The following is an 18,079-nucleotide window of genomic DNA, read 5'->3' as shown; positions in this document are numbered from 1 at the left end:
CTAAAAGCTGCTCAGGACAAATACAATTCAATAAAAAACAACATTGTGCAATGTGTCATAACAATACCAATAATAATAATAAGAATAATATAATAGCTCATAACCATAATGAAAAGGAGTAAAACAGCTACACAGTAGAAAAGAAGTCACATCACAAGTGAAGAAAAAATAAAATGGAGGGTAAAATGTGACAAATTCTGCTGGGCAGAGGACAGTGAACCTGTTCGTCAACAAGCATTCTTCTGGACTGAGTGTGTGTGTGTGTGTGTGTGTGTGTGTGTGCATGTTTTTTAGTCAAACATATCGTCATCATCGTCATTATCAGATTCTGCAAAGTATTTGACTTCTTTCTTGGCTCGACCGGACCGATCTCTGCCCCGAATCCTGACGGCTGAAGCTGTTCATCGCCTCTATCGTCATCATCTTCATCGTCAGACACTGCCTTCTTTGGTTTCTACACGTCAACACACAACACAACATTTTAAGAACAATTGCACTTCTCCTCATGGGCACCTGCAAGCTCCAAAATTAAAAAAAACAGCATGCAAACACATTTACAAATGTGCATCACGTCCGAACAGTTTAGAAAATATTGTGGAACTGCTGTTTATTTTGACGCTTTAACTGGTGCTGTTTTAAGCACAAGCCTGGATTCAATTAATATTGTGCTGTACATTTCTAACAATCGAATGACGGCTGGCGCCCTCTGCAGGACAAAAAACTTCACCTATTCTTTTATTATAGTTATTACAAGTGAAGATGAATTCAAATTCTGACGTTTTTGACTACTCTGCATGACTAATTTGTTTTTTGTTAGCAGAGCATCTTCCATACTTTAAACTGCAATGCATGCTCTTATAGTTCACATGGATCTACTTTAAACACTTTATTCCATTGTAACTAATACTATCCTGAGCTGTGGCCTGCTATTAAGTAATAAAATGAATAATTACAGCCATTGAACAGCACACAGGACCATTCATCATTCAGACACCCTCTCTAAACTTCACAGAGTTGGTGAGCAGTGCAAAGATAGTGTAATTCTATACTGTAACACTAGCCAAAGGATGTGGGGAACTTCAGTGTAGAACAGTGTGTTAATTATGTTTAATTATTTTTTAGCAAAACTATTTAAAACGCAAATATTAATTTACTAAATTAATGTGTTACCCTTTACAATATAACATATTTACACAAACTATTTGAAATGCATTAGTAGTTGATCTGCATTACACAGATACAGCTTACAGGATTTTCAGTAGAAGAATATATCACTCACCCTGCTGGTGGCAGTCTTTCCAGTCTTCTTCATAGGGGCTATACTCATCCTCCTCTGAGCTCGACTGCTTCCTCTTCTTGCCTTCGGACTTTTCCCGCTCCCTTCGGTGCTGCTGGTGCCTTTTTAATGCCTGGTGTCTGAGTCTGAGTCCCAGAAAAAGAGCTGGTTTCAGTCTTCTTTGGCTTTTTGCTGGGAGCTTTCCCTCTGTTTAGGTGCTGTGTCTGCAGGGTTTCTTAGCTGGAGTAACAGAACGACATCATTTAAATAGACTGGAAATGAGCTATTCACATGTACTCGTTAAGACTGCTAAGATCTGAGCTGGTGAGCTGCATGTCCACTGTACACACATGCTAGTAAAGATTTCTGTAGAAATATCTTTCTGTAAAATATCTGTTCATTTAAAAACAGTATGTTCAAGAAAAGAAAAAAAAAATGTTGGGCGAGACCAGGTTTTCTCCACCAGGAATTGACTGGCTTGTGAAAAGTAGTTGTGCCATGAAAGTGGTTTTGTGAATTGTGAAATTATTTCAGAGGACATGACTTCATTTCAGAAAATGCAATCATTCCATAAGTTATTACATTTTGATGAAATACTGCTAGGACAAACTTTTTTCTTTGGAATAACATGCACGGATGAATTGTTTACAATAACATGAAGAACACACATAAAGGAGGTAAAAAGGCTCATGAGTTCATGTTGACTTTTAAACATTACTCATTGGCGGTCAGGTACCTTTTTTAGCTGGAGGTTTGTCAAAAGCAGAACTGCTGGAATATGATGAGTACACTGGACCACTGTCATCATCGCTGTCTGACTTCACATCTGATGTGAACAATATACACATTATTACACACGCACTAGCATGTTTAGTTTTAGTTCCTCGTTGGTAGAGACCCCACGATAAACCACCACTGGACACATACCGTCATCGCTGCTCTTGTCAGCATAGGCAGCTTTAGATGACACCACAGTCTCTGGATCCTTTTTCTTCGCTGGTGAAGTGGACCTGAAAATGAATTAATTAAACCTGAAATGAGTTCTGCATTCTATTTATCACTTTTGGAATAATAGTAAAGGCATACTCCATAGTTTCACTAAATGGGTAGATCTCCCAAAACCAAAAATCAAAAAATCAAAAACATACAATTGTCATTCTCAGATTCCTCTTAGGTTTGTCATTATTGTCAAAAAACAACATTTGTTTCCTCAAATTATATTAAAATAAATACTAATATTAATACCATAATTTTTTATTTATCAGTATGAAAAGGTAGGACAACAAATATATAAATGCATGTATAAATAATGCTCTGTATATTCTTTAAAAGTTAAATAGTAAAAAGTAAAAAAAAATCTATATTGTAATGAGTTGAATTTTTACAGTACAGTCATTTTTTTGCATTGCAGTAAAGAGAAATGTTTACTTGTCATGAAATAATTCAAAAATGTTAATGGTCCTAAAACAGCAACATTTATACAAAAAATAAAAATTTCTGAAATATGAACCTAAAATGCTTGTGACGACGGGCTTTGAGAGATTCACCCAAAAGTGAATATAATGACAAAACATACAAAGTAGTAAATGTTGTTTTTGAAGGGAAAATGTCATCGTCATCATCTTTATCGTCATTGTGTCGTTCTGTATCTTTATAGTTGTGAACTGGTGGAAGCTGAAGCATCATTCTCCTGTTCTTCATCACCATCCTCCTCTTCCTCCTCTTCAGAGAAGTCAAACGTGTACTTGGCCTTCACAGCTGTTGGAAAACAACACAACACAAACATTTAGGCTATACATTTGTCAAGAATAATTTAACACAGTATGAGTAAGTTCCTTTGTTGGAAATTCAAATGTTCACATATGCACTACCGTACTTCCTCTCTCACTTTTTTTCAGTAAAATTCAATATAATTCTTTCAGATGCTGGTCAATTACTTCTATTCCATAGATATTAAATTGTTTTGTCCCACTGATGCCTTGTAAATATATACTGGTGAAATAAAAAGTATAACAAATTCTATACAAGTTGCATGACATGTACCGTCATATTGCCAGCAGGCCTGATGATAAAAACATTAAGAGTACAGGGGTATTAACAGAAGCACACGCACCTGAGGCTCTCCTGGAAGTGGTGTCTCTGGGAATAACAGGTTCATTTGCATCCAGCTCACTGTCGGACCGATCATCATTAACTTCATCATCATCTGACCATGGATTCCTCTTCTTCACTTTTCTTAGCTGGACCTTTAGCGCCTGTTGCTTTCTTTGTCTCGGAGCACCTGAAAAGATTATATTAAAAAATATATATTAAAAACAAAAACCTCTTTCGAAAGTAAACTGGAGTTAAACAGAGTGCCAGTATTTATTGTTACCAGGTTCCTTCTTCTCCCTCTTCACCCGCGGGGGCTTTGGGTTTGGCTCCTGGGAAGGCCAGTGGGATGCGAAGAGAAAATGAGGGAATTCTCTCCTTCAGTGTGGTGCCCAGCGCACTGTCGTCATCAAACTCCAGCTTCAAGGCAGCATCTACATCAACCTGACACAAACACACACATCTTTAGACATGCACAGACACTACCAGACTTTTATTAGCTGTGCTTCAGCCTATTTTGGTATAATTGATATAGGACTCCAGACTATTACATAAACTAATAATAATCACAATATTCCTACTGTTTATCACAAGTAAGTACAGTTATTATTAATATTACATAATTTGTATCATTGAAGTTTATTTGACAGTAAAGCACAGACTGTGAGTTGGGATGCAGACATAACTTATATTAACAACAGCAATGTCTGTAAGTGCAAAAAAATCATTTTTATAAAAATAAAAAAAATAAAAAGGATTTAATGCAAAGGTTCCTGAAAGACTTAACACCAGCTGGACATACTACCAGGTTGTAAGACTAAGCTGGATGTAAAATGCACCTTAAGGTCCAGCTGTGTTGCACCAACTACTGTAGATGTAGAGCTAAATAAGGTAGATTTGAAGTGTAAAGTCATGACTTGTTCAGACAGGATTATTTTTTAGGATTCATATCTGTTTACTGCAGACATGAACTATAATGTTTATGGTAAATTTGCGCAGGATAAGTGATCTAAAGCCATCTTTCAGATCAGTGTGCCTACTGCACCCTGCTGACAAAGGTAACTGACCTAACACAAAATATATTTCTGCATGTAATTTATCAGGGAATATTAAATTAACAAAAATCGCATAACATGCATCATATTGCTCAGAGAGGTATAAATCCTTTTAAATAATATTGCATGTCTTTAGATCCATTTACAGCCAGCAATATGTTTTCTGAATAAGTTTAAGCATGTTTTTTTTTTTTTTTTTCTGATTGACTTCTTACTGACCAATTTAAATTCGTGTACTAATAAAACAGTATTATCTTATTACATAACTGCAGTGAATAACTGTTCAAGGTGAATTAAGTTGTATGTGATTAACGTAAAAAAAAAAAAAAAAAAAAAAAAACACCTGTATTCAGATTTCAGAATGAGCACCTGAAGGACATTTGAAGGATATGTAGCTCGCTCACACGTTTAGTAAGTAGTGGATGTTCCTGACTTTAAAGACGTTTGCACTGTAGGAATGTACAGAGAGACTCCAGATATATAAAAGCGTACTCGTAATGTTTATTAGTAAGTAGATCAGATGGTGTGGTGGCTTCACTTGTTATGACGTCATGAGCAATTCAGTTCTTTATTACTATACATGTACATGTGAATGGTGTCTCAACTATCACTGCGGTAGAATGTGGTCTAGTTTTATGAATGATCATAGTTGTAAATAACTATACCGTTTCTATAAAACTGTGGTATTTCTTCTTGATCCAATTATATTCTTTATATTACTGTATTTTCTGTAGTACAAGTGACTTATACAGGGTTCGCACTAGGGCTGCCCCCTAATAGTCGATTAACCGTTAGTTATGTACATTTACATTTACATTTATACATATTAAACTAACGAAGGGACAATAATAATTGGTTCAAATAAAGTATCAAAACCAAGTAATCACATGGGTTTATTGAATATCACTGTTAAAATATGTAATATGCCTATAAATAACATAACCTACTTAAAGGGTTAGTTCAGCCAAATATTAAAATGATGTCATTAATGACTCACCCTCATGTCGTTCCAAACCCGTAAGAGCTCCGTTCATCTGTTCGGAACACAGTTTAAGATAATTTTAGTGATTTAGTCCGAGAGCTTTCTGTCCCTCCATTGAAAATGTATCTACGGTACACTGTCCATGTCCAGAAAGGTAATAAAAACATCATCAAAGTAGTCCATGTGACATCAGAGGGTCCGTTAGAATTTATTGAAGCATCGAAAATACATTTTGCTCCAAAAATAGCAAAAATTACGACTTTATTAAGCACTTTCTTCTCTTCCGGGTCTGTTGTGAGCGCGTACGACGCTGCTGACGTGTTTTCTTTGTTATTGGGCGCACCAGAAAACACGTCAGCAGCGTCCTACGTCAACTGTCACAGCAGTCGCGTTCACAACAGACCCGGGAGAGAAGACAATGATGAATAAAGTCGTAATTTTTGCTATTTTTGGAGCAAAATGTATTTTCGATGCTTCAATAAATTTTAACGGACCCTCTGATGTCACATGGACTACTTTGATGATGTTTTTATTACCTTTCTGGACGTGGACAGTATACCGTACATACATTTTCAATGGAGGGACAGAAAGCTCTCTCGACTAAATCTAAAATATCTTAAACTGTGTTCCGAAGATGAACGGAGCTCTTACGGGTTTGGAACGACATGAGGGTGAGTCATTAATGACATCATTTTCATTTTTGGCTGAACTAACCCTTTAAGTAAATTATAAATTATAACAAATACCTGCAGAGGGCGCCAATGGCCTGGCGATGCTTCACTTTACAGCGTGATTCAATGACATTTAAATCCATGTTAATTTAATATTTGGCCACATGCAAACTCAGAGCAAGGGTTTGAACTTTTATTTTGAAATCGCAATGTACAACAAATCACATAGGCTTAATATGTTGATGTTTCTCATGTGTTTGCATAATACACTGTTTTCTCAGATAAACGTTAAGCAACCCAAACTCTCAGTATATGCAGAGGAAGAGTTTGAGGACCAAGCTGCTGAGATGGAGAAGCTCTGCAAGCTTGTAAATGATAACAGTGTAACACAAAGCGCCTCAGACTTTATTTACGTTCCCAAATAAAACCCAAACAAACAGCACATGCAATAAAAGACCGAACAATATAATGCAAGCACTATCAAAGGTTTCAAGAAGGAATATCGCAAGATCTCATGCGCTGCTTAAAGCCAGGAAAAACAGCTCTGTATTTATCAACTATCAGATGTGCTGCATTGTTAATTTTGCTAGAAAACAACTGTTTTTATTTAAAAAAAAAGTAAAAAAAAATTATATATATTTTTTATAAACATTCAAGTACTTTTCAAGTACCTTTTCATAAATATGGCTGTTTTCAAGGGTTTTCCAGGACTTAAATTTCAGTCAAATTCAAAGTCAAATTCAAGTACTTTAAAGCACTTTAAGCACCTTGTACGAAGCCCTGCTTATATTCCAAAGTGACTTATATTTTTCCAGAAATGCAGACAGTATAACTCATTTCTCTATTTCTCCTGTAATAACAGTTGCATGACTATATGTTATTATAACATTCAGTTTGAATACACACAACATTTCAGCCTCACACACATCTTTACCTTCTTCTTTTTGGTGAGTTTCTTGGATGTCGGCGTCGGCTTTCATAGCGAGTGTGACCTGTGGTTCTATCCTGCGGCCAAAAGGAGAGGGCAGAGTTTCCTCTAGATGCATCTTCTTCACTTTAGGTTTGCCCACTTTCCCTTTCACCAGCTTCTTCACGGCCTTCCCAGAGTTCACACTCTCCTTCTCCAGCTCCTCTACACGCTGGAAGGAAGACGGAGAGAAAACTCTCACAAACTTGATCACCCAATCCTAAAGCTAATGTCTATAAAAGAGACTCACATCCAGCTCCTCAATGAAGATGGCCAGATCTTCCCTCCACAGATCGTCTGAATTCTTCCTCTGAAGTTCATTCAGCTCTGCTCTCTATATAAGACATCGAAGAGCAACACTCACAGTTAAGACTGAAGATTTCTACCTGCTGTTGATTAAAAATGAATAGTTTCACCATGTAGTGAATAATAATTTAAAATTTTCCTCTCACAAAGCTATTATCTGACTTATAGATAGAACAGGTAGAATAGTGGTGGGCAATATAGACTCGACAGACAGGGACACTATAAAATGCACTCGGCTGAGGCAACTGCATCATCAACGTGGGAGAATTGGGTTAATGCACAGCTAGCCGTGGATTATCCCTTACAATATGAATCTGATATAAACCATTGAATGTAACACTTTGCTGTGAGAGTGATAGATAATAGTACCCTTCAGGTCTCTCTGCTTGAGGAGTTTCCTGGACCTTCTCCTTGGTCCAGACACCACAGAGGCATGTTCAGAATGTAGTTAAAATTCGGCCCCGAGGAAGAGCCAGAATCCACTGAGCTATCACTGTCATTACCATCGCCATCCTCATCCTCATCCTCCAAAGACTAATAACATCATCGTCCGACCAAACAGAGAGAAACAGTGAGTAAAAGGTTCAAGAACTAAAGACACTACAAAATGCAAACTTATTATAATATTATAAATTACAAAATTAAAAAAATCCAACTTAATAACAGCCTTTAAAGTAACTTATACTAATGGATTGTTGAGTGGGGGTAAACAGTTTTACTGTTTTCCCGTTTACCGTAACTGTTTAGTTAATTTTTTGCTGTTTAGTAACTTTGTTTGCTATTTAAAAAAAAAAAAAAAAACTACAGTACATTTTTTATTAAAACTCCAGTACAGTGTCAATTTTCGTTAACGAAGACGACGACGAAAAATATTCGTTAACGAACATTTTTCTGTGACGAAGACGAGACGTTGACAAGCTAAAAATAATATCTGATGACAAAATTATGACGGAATTTATGCCACGTTTTCGTTAACTAGACGAGACTGGACTATAATGTTATTTTGAGGACTACCAGACATTCAAAATGCATCCTATGCTTTTGTCTTTCAAAATGGTGCGTCCCTGTCATTGGATTGCGATCGGATAAAGGGCGTTTGAATATCTAGTCAGTATAGCAGCAGCAGTGGATGGATAGACTACAAAAACGCGAACTAGCGATCTGAAACAATGGCCTCAGCTCCCGAAGGGGTATGGATAAGGTAACCAGACGTCCCGTTTTTTTCCCGGGAGTCACAATTCGTTGTCGATTAACTTAAAGTTAGTGAAGGCGGGATAGGCGAAATCACGCTGATAGAAGTGTTCTCTCTGTCGCGCGGCCGCGCACGCTCCACTTCCTCAGTTCTCATATACAGCGCACGATCAGTTCTCAGCGCCCAAATACACACACAGCAGTCCAAATGTTTTATCTTGTAGAGTATCTCACATAAATACAGTAGGTTATGGATTAAAGTGAAACGTGAACAGGTGGGTGAAAACTGACGTGTGTGTCAGTATTTCATGCATGCCTTCCGTCTTAAAGGACAGCATTCCAAATTAAATACCTATCTGTCATTAATGTAACCAACAAAAGATGTTAAATAAATGTATACATGTTAAGTAAAACCTACAGTATCTGAAAAATGAGTTAAAGTTTGTATCTCTATTGTATTTGTCTTATTGTGCTTCTTTACTATATATATATATTATATATACTATTTTTATAAGTTGCTCCTTTTTTTCCCTTAAAGGAGAAAGTTCACCCAAAAATGAAAATTGTCATAATTTATTCAAGATTTTCCAAATTCAGTCCTTGATTCAAATTTCTCATAAGCTTAATTGATTTGGTCTAAAGAGAGAAGAATTAATGATTATTTTAATTTGAAAACTACATATAAATTCTAAAAATTCTGGTAACTACAGTTTGGCTAAAACTATTGACTAAAAGTAGTGACTAAAAGTTGACTAAAATGCAATGACTTTTCGTCGACTAAAACTAGACTAAAACTATGAAAGACTCAAATGACTAAAATGTGACTAAGACTATTAAGCATTTTCGTCTCAAGACTAAGACTAAGATGTCTAAAAATGCCAAAATTAACACTGCTCCAGTACACTTCTATATAGGGCTGTGCGATATGAGCAAAAAATCATATCTCAGTATTTTTTGGCTGATTTGCGGTATACGGTAGCCTATATATCTTGGTATTTTGTATTTGGATTAAACAAATAAAGTAAATGTAAGCATGTAGGCATATATTATGTGCAAAAAAGGGTTAAAATCACATTACACTGTAACATTGTAACATTGCAATCTAAAAACAATAATAATCCTTTTAAAGCAGAAGTTAAAGTTACTAAACTAAAAATGAGAATAATAAAAAGCACAGACTGATTGAGTAAAAAAGGCTATTTTTTATGACCCCATTTACACTTTTACAGTTAGTGCTATCATACAAATACACTTACTTGTAGGTTTTAAAATTCTACATATGTCACATTTATTGTACAACTATAAAAATATTTCAGCAAAATGTATATTTTAGTCAGAGTTTATTTGCGATCCTATTTCATTGAGCTCTGTCTGTTTGGCGCGCAATGCGCGAAGAGGCCACTCGTTCTAAATGAAGTCTGTGGAGTTTAGCGGAGAATCACAAAGCAAAAGCTCATGCACTTCTGACAGCAAAAGGGAAATATTTCCATGGCTTTTTTTACATATAACAGATGGAGAATATAGCTGTGAAATGTAAGTTATGCATTAAGGAAAACAGCACATCTCGAACACATTAAACAGCGTGTCTCTGTCAGCCTCACACACAGCCTTTCTGTCAGAGCATCTAACGGGGCGAGCGTGAGCCACTTTGAACTGAAACTATAAACTATAGGCTACTAGGAGAGAAATAAAACACCAGAAATTATTTAAATGCAAAACCATAAAAACACTCTCTGATTGGGTGAGCTCTTTCATCTTTTTCTGTTGCTTGTTTTTGAATACTGCGCATGGACAGAGGCGTCAGAGATTTTTGCGTAAAATGCATACAGGTTGGAGAATCGATTAACATCGAGAAATCGATATTCTTTACCCAGCCCTAATGCGCATCTAAAAAAACTCTGCAAGGATGTAATTTTTTATGAATTTGTGTATGCAGTAGCTCAAAGTCTGGGTTCCAGTTTGAAAAATGAATTACTTTGAATGTTAGAAATATAAAGTAACTCATATTTCACACATTTACAATTTTGTGTTTGGTCATAATGCATGGACTTTATTTATCTTAATATATGAGCTGACCTTTAGCAGATGCATAAATACACATAGCTGTATCTGTCACCAGTGTTTCCTCCTCACATACCTTCTCCTGGGCTTTTGTTCCAGGCTGCAACGGGGGGTCGGATTCGTATCCTCTTTGCACCAGCATTCGGATTCATTCTCTTTTGACTTGTTCTCTGGTATTAAAAAAAAAAAAATACAAACCATTAAACAAAAAAATTTATTTTAATGTTTAAAACAAAATATTAATGGCCCTTCCTTCATTTGTCTTCTCCAGTAAGGCTGTTATTAGCAGCTACACTGAAGCAGAGATTCAGATTTACCAACCAGAAAGACAAGAAAAAATAAATACATATTTCAGACAGACGTATGGATAAACATCCCACCGATTGATATTTTTCCTTCAATCTTCTCCAGCACAAATCGTGCCTGGTTGGAGAGTTTGGCTGCTTCGGCTCCCAGACTACCCACCAGCCAGTCCTTCCTCAGTTTATAATAGTGCAAGCGCAGCTCAAAGAACTCTTTCAGGATATCCTGCACGGACTCATAGCGCTTCAGACAGCCCATGTGATCAAACAGCACCTACAGAGCAGAGATGAAATGCATGAGGCAAATAAAAATCACATTACCAGTTTCACAAAAAAACACTGTAAAACTGGCGATACATTGGTAATTAATAAATTTCTCATCGTGGTTTTTGAAAACATGGAGATATGTCTGGAATCACAAAAAGTATATGAAAATAAAGTGCAAGTTGTACAGTGCCAAGCTGTCAATACTGTCAACACTGATTTAGTACAATGTTTGTTAATTATTCGTTTAGTCGTGTTTAGACCAACTGAGTATTCAAAAGGGGAAAATTACAAAAAAATGCCCATCCCTAATATGGTTGCATTGTTCTAACATGCACATTGCTTTGTGTTGGTTTTATTTGCACATTTGGTTTGCTTACTTAAGTTTGTGTCCATTAAAACCTGCACTAGGAAAACTTTTACCACTCATAGCCACATGGAGCCATCTTTTAAAGGTACTCTTTTGGCACTCTAACAGTTAATAAACATAGCTGCATGCATCTTGAGGAAGAACAACTGTAGCTGGAGCTAATTGTTTTTGTATATGACGGGTCACCTACTACTCCGCAGCGGCTTATGTTTTCCACAGATTATGTTTCTGGCCTAATTATGTAATCAAGGTTGTGAAATCATGACAGCTTGATTCAGGAGCTTCAGGAGGAGAGGTCAGTACCATTGAGTTGCAGGTAAGGGATGACTGTAGTTTGAAGACCTTGTGAAGACCGGCAGCCTCTGCCTGTGCAAGCTTCTCCTCTGTCATGCGCACCACAAACTTCACTGTGGTGTCAGTGTGGTACTCCTTATAGTCATTGATCAGAGGAGGAGTTTTATCTGTACCTTGGAGCATGGGCTCCAGAACTGACTCCTTATACGCCTGAAAGAGAAAAAAAGATGGCATCATCTGGCATCATCAGCACATCAGTAACCCAGTGAAGAGATACAGCTTTACAAAATCAAAAAACTTCCAAAGGTGACCTTACCTGAGTCCACGTGCGAACAGGAAGTTCAGTAATCTCAATAGTATTTTTGTCCAGGACGGACACTTCTCCGCTGACCAAATATTGGTTCTGTCCAAGCTCATGAATTGCACCTTTGAAATTCTTGTACCTGGGCAGCTAAAAAACATGAAGAGATTCAGAGAATGAGTAATTTAAACTTCTTCTGAACCTGAGTTTGATGACCCCTCTATCCAAAGATATGGTATCTGATGTTGTAGTGCTGTTTCCATAAGCACTAGTGGCAGCTGTTTATCACTGTAGCTAGATAAGGGCTCAAACAAACATGCAAACTTAACTTTTTAACATGCTTTTGTTCCTTTAGTTTAACTATCATAGCAACGCTGACAAATAGCACTTGCACCTGTCTGCTGCAGAGACATTTAAAAAATTTGGGTAAACCTTTTCCAAACATTTTGGAAAATTTGCATTATCAATAATTATAAAAATCAATCAATAGCAATTCACCTATTGCAAATTAGACTGAATTCCTCTAATAAAATTGCGCTTGAATTGAGACGTGCTGGTAAACAAGTAAACAATAATAAAAGAATAACAAAGAAACTACTTACGAGCAATAGAACAACAGAAGTAAAAATAATAAAACCTAGTGTGTGCTTTTTAAAATCACTTGAATGTTTTAAATGGCAGGGTTTAAAAACACATGCAAATGATATGCTTTCATAACAGAGCAGCACTGCAATGTCACGTGTCTAACTGTAATGTCTATACTGTAAGAATATAATTCTAAATCTCTACCGCTTGACGAATTTCTACTGATTTATCGAGTCTACCAGTACATCACCCACCCCTACTGTGAATAATTCTTGACACTAATTCTAGACATCTTTAGAAGGCAAAATAACTTCTTTTCCATCAACTGACAACACTGTGTTTATGCAACGTGAATGTGTGAGAAATAACTAGAAGAATAACAAAATGCATTAAACTGTAAAACTATTTGCACTACAAACCAGTGTGTTTATGAACAGTCAAGTCAAGTGAGCTTTATTGTCATTCCACCATATATGGAGACATACACACATTATGATCATAACATATTTCATGTTTGTTCATATTGTTACATAATGTGTTTAATTTATTATGATCATAATTTATTGTTTATTATGGTAATAAATTAAAATAATGTAACAAATATTAACAAATAAAGTTTCAATATTAACAAGAATAACATGCTGTTTTTGAACAAGTAAAATAAACCAAAAAGCGCCAGACACAGAAAGCCTTACACATATGCCACCCATGAAAACAAGTATCCAAAAATAAGGTGGAAACCAAGATAAATATTTCTTATCATGATATAAAAATGTTAAACTGTCACATGCCTAGTAAACATGAAGTGGTCAGAAAAAGAGTAAGCATGAGGTTTTACCATGGGAAGAGGGTCCTGGTGGTTGAGCATACGGTTAATGTTATTGACGATCTCTCGCGGGTCATAGTTGGGGATCTTGCAGGCCCAACCAGTCCCGATACCCTCAGCTCCGTTCACCAGTACCATGGGAATTATGGGTATGTACCACTCTGGCTCCACCTTTTGGTTGTCATCATACAGAAACTTCAGCAGGCTGGAGTCCACAGCAGGAAACAGCAGTTTGGCCAGTGGACTGTAGAAAAGATAAAAACTGATTGCTTTAGATAGAGATGTAGTCATAAGCAAAATATAGTTTACTAATCTTAATGTCAAACTGTTATAGAAGAATGCAATATAATTAGACAGTGTGTATTGAAATGACAATAAAAGCATTAGGGCTGTCACAACTAATCATATAAACATATAATTATATAATATATATAATATATATATATATATATATATATATACTATAATAATAATCAATAATGAACATAATAGACAACGAATGGCGACAATACATCTGAAACATACTGGAGTGAGCTGCAGAGGGACCCACGTTGTCCTAAACATGATAATGCTTTACATTAAGCTATTTAAACAAAAATAATCTATATTTACATTTACATTTAGAAGACGCTTTTATCCAAAGCGACTTAAAAAATAGGACAACAGAAGTAATAAAACCCAACAAAAGAGCAATTATATGTGTGTTGTGACAAGTCTCTTTTTTTAATAAAAAATAAAAACAAGTAGATAGGATCAAGCAGATAGAAACAAGTAGAAGAGGGTCATTTTTTTAAATAAAATCTAAAACACATCAAAAGAACAGAAAAAGAATAGAGAATGCTAGTGCTAATTCTAATTTAAAACAAAATTGCATTTTCATTTTTATCAGATAAGATGCTGCACAACAGAACTTTATAAATCAATAATAGTAATAAATTACTTGGCTGTATGATATTCCCTAAAAATAACAATATTATTATTATTACTTTGAGGATTGTGCAGTAGTAATATATTGGGTCATTATTTCAAGTTAAACCAAATATTTATTTTGACGGACTGTGATTTTGACGGTCTTTCAGTTTTAGTTTTAGTTTCAGGGTGTGTTTGACGGTAATTTTTCTCAAATGAAACTGCATAAAAGTGACTCTCAGAGCAGCTCTGGAGATGAAGTTCTTGTGTTCATGTCCTCATATACTGAGACGCAGATGAAATGAAACTGCATAAAAGTGACTCTCAGAGCAGCTCTGGAGATCGAAACTATGCCATGCATTCACACAGAGACACAGAACATGCAGACTTATTAGCGACATGCACTGACCGGTTGCTGAAACATTTAATTCTGTTGTGTGATAGGATGTTAGATTAATCCAAATTGAGTAAAAATGTCCAGATTTTATCATCATTATTAACATAATTATTATCATAATCTCGATATGTTATCATTTATTGCCCGGAGTTAATTCAGGCTATTTATAGAATGTGCTTGGCGGGCGACTCAGAGACTCCATGCGGGCTACCAGGTGCCCGCGGGCACCACATTGGTGACCCCTGTGTTAGAATGTCACATGACTATTTCATTTTGCATAAAGTTTAGTAAGTCTCCTTTAAGCACAACAGCGCAACAGAAAAGGAGCACAATAATTATGACTAAAACACACATTGATATATGCTATGATATATTTTGTTAGACATTTAATATAATATGACGAGCAGGGCCGGGCCGAGAGCTGGGCGACATACACCAGTCTCGAGTGCCACGGAGGAGCTCCGGAGTGATAAAAGAAGAAATGAGAGGAGCAGGCCTAGGACTTTTTTCATTGCTAATTTGTTTATGTGTTTATATATTATGTTTTGGTTTACCATTTTTAATTTATTTGAACTCCTGCTTTAAAACTGTAAACAATCAGCAACTGATGTATAGCATAGCCTACATAGATACATTCACAATTTTTTTTTCATAGCCTTCAAATTGCACATTGTTTGGATGCATGCACCAGTATATGTCAAAAAAAATAAAATCTTACCTAAGCATGGTGAAGATGTAACGAGGGCTGGCAGCATCTTTACCACCATTGATACGGGTACCGAACTGACCGAGAGGCTGAAGGATGTTGATATTGTTGCTGCCCACAAAGTTCTGGGCCAAATTCACGATAGTCATCATCAAGGCTTGCTGCAGAAAAGATAACATTTCTCGTCATAAATCATTCATTCTATTCTATTTCATAACTTTTTCAACAAATACAATTTTTAACATTATAATATATTGAACTTTTACAAAAAAAATTAAAAATAAACCAATTCACCGTTTTGTTTCAAGACTGTTGCATATGATTTCTTGATGTCTTGTTAATCGATGCATCAAGAAAACCACTGTAAATCACTACAACAGTGAGGGCCAAGAATAAATAAAAGAAGCAAGTCAAAGAATAGTTTGCTACAAACTTCGCCGTGATGGTATGCAGACATCTCAGCCACAGACCCGGCCAGCTGGGCCACCTTGACTTCCCTTTTATCATTCCTCTTCATACAGGTGAACAACACCTTCCTCTGACCCGGCTTCAGACCTGCATGCAGCAGATGAAAGTAGACATTAAGTTCAGAAGCCCAGTTAAACCACATCAAATCTACATCATAACTTCAGTCAAACATAATCAGGACAGCTAAACAAAATTCTCCAAGTAAGAATAGAAACCCCGGGGGTTAACGTGTAGGAACTTAACTGAAGGTACACACCATCAACAAGCGAGGGGATCGAACGCTCATTGTCAGAATTGGAGAAGAGGATGAGCTCTTTATTGATGAAGTCATTGTAGGACAGGTGTCGTGTTGATGTGCCATATAGAAATTGCTGTGATGAGACAACAAGGACGTGCACAATGACTGATCAGAAAATAATCAATTTCCTAAAAGTAGTCACTCATACCTGAAAGTAAGAAGAAGAAAAAACAAAACAGAAATAAATGTTTAGTTTAAAGGAAATCGGTTTAAAACAAACTGTGAATGTTGGCTTGACATAGTATTGCCAAGTTTAAAAGAGCTTGAAACAATAACATTAGAAGTTTAAGTAAATTTCTGATTAAAATTTGCTATTTTACAAATGAAAAATAAATAATGCACTGAATGCAACATCATTTTTTTTCAATTTCCTGAAATAACTTATGCTAATGTCTTTTCCCCACAGTACAGCATATGTTAACTCTCTCTGTGAGCGGCTCACCAGCTAGCAAATAATGTGTGCAATGTGCGAAACTGACATGTAGGACGTTAGCATGTTGCATGCCTTGCCTGGCTACTTGTTTTTGATCCTGTCAGTAATGTGCTTGTCTTGGTGATTAGACCAAAGTATGAATACTTGCAAACTAGTAACTTTATTACTTATTTATCATGACATAATGCATAGTGCATAATATCTTAATATCTAGGACCTAGTGTGCAAGCTAAAGGCAACTGAAAAACTCAAAAAACATTCAAAATATAATGTCTTTTGAGGTCATTAAGGATTGAACAGTAAAGTGCAGGTAGATGTAGGGTCCATCATGAAGCAGCAGTTTATCCTTTGTGTGGTCTATTAAAGCAATAAGCCCCAAAACGCTCTGGATCATGCCTAACAATGGCCCTTAGGCTGATGATACATTGGGCAATTTTTTGAGCAGTTTTTAACGGTCTGTCTATCTGGATACTTTAGATCGATTGTGGGCCCTGTGTCTCACCTAGTTGCCCACTGACAGCAACACTGGCCAAAGTTACCTGGCAACATTGCTCAAAAAGTTGTCCTGTGTATCATCATGCTCTTAAATCATTGTAGATCACAAATCTACTGGGGTTCACACAAAGGGTAAGCACAGTACAGCCCCTTTCACACTGCGAATCTGGAAAATACACGGGTAATGTGTCCAGGCAATTGTTCCCGGGTCTCTAGATTTTGCACTTTCACAATGCCAGTAATTACCCGGAATATGTGCGTGCGTTCACACACAACCCGTAAAGGTCCTGTGAAGACACTTGATATCATGTAGTGACGTGTAATGTACGAGTCGAAAACGCCAGGCACGTTAACTTTCACTGAAGCTGGTGAACGATCTCAGCTTCAGCGCGGAAAGTGAGGAACTAACTGACCTCTGCTTCATTACAGTTTTGTACATATTTGTTTAGTCCGCGAACGTTGATCTTCATTCAAAACACTCGCTAAAAGTGTCGCGCAATAACGCGCGTCATCACTACGACACACCCTTTACGGCATTAGTTCTGGCTTTTGTTCACACAGCGCTCGTTCCGGGACTGAACCCGGCAATGTTACTAGGTCCCTGACCCGGGACCAATCCCGGAATCAATCTCGGGAAGTGTTTGCTTTCACACAGAAGGCGACCCGGTAATGTTCCGGCAATTTTCCGGGTCCGACGTGCAGTGTGAAAGGGGCTTAAGAGTGCAGGAGTGTGTTTATAGTGTATTTAGCACGGCTCAGACAGTCCTAATCAAGGACTGGAGCTATCAATTTTATAAACTTTTATTAAGAGCAATGAGGGACACTTTTGGT

General features: G+C 36.6%; 1 pseudogene; it reads right to left on the bottom strand.

The window, feature by feature from the left end:
• Positions 1 to 132: 132 nt before the first annotated feature.
• Positions 133 to 18,079, bottom strand: part of LOC109110809 — a 35,509-nt pseudogene continuing 17,562 nt past the window's right edge.

Source organism: Cyprinus carpio, chromosome A19, assembly GCF_018340385.1.
Source record: "Cyprinus carpio isolate SPL01 chromosome A19, ASM1834038v1, whole genome shotgun sequence".
In the NCBI taxonomy this organism is placed as follows: domain Eukaryota; kingdom Metazoa; phylum Chordata; class Actinopteri; order Cypriniformes; family Cyprinidae; genus Cyprinus; species Cyprinus carpio.
Note: the sequence above shows the minus strand (reverse complement) of the source record. Positions and strands in the feature narration are given on the sequence as shown.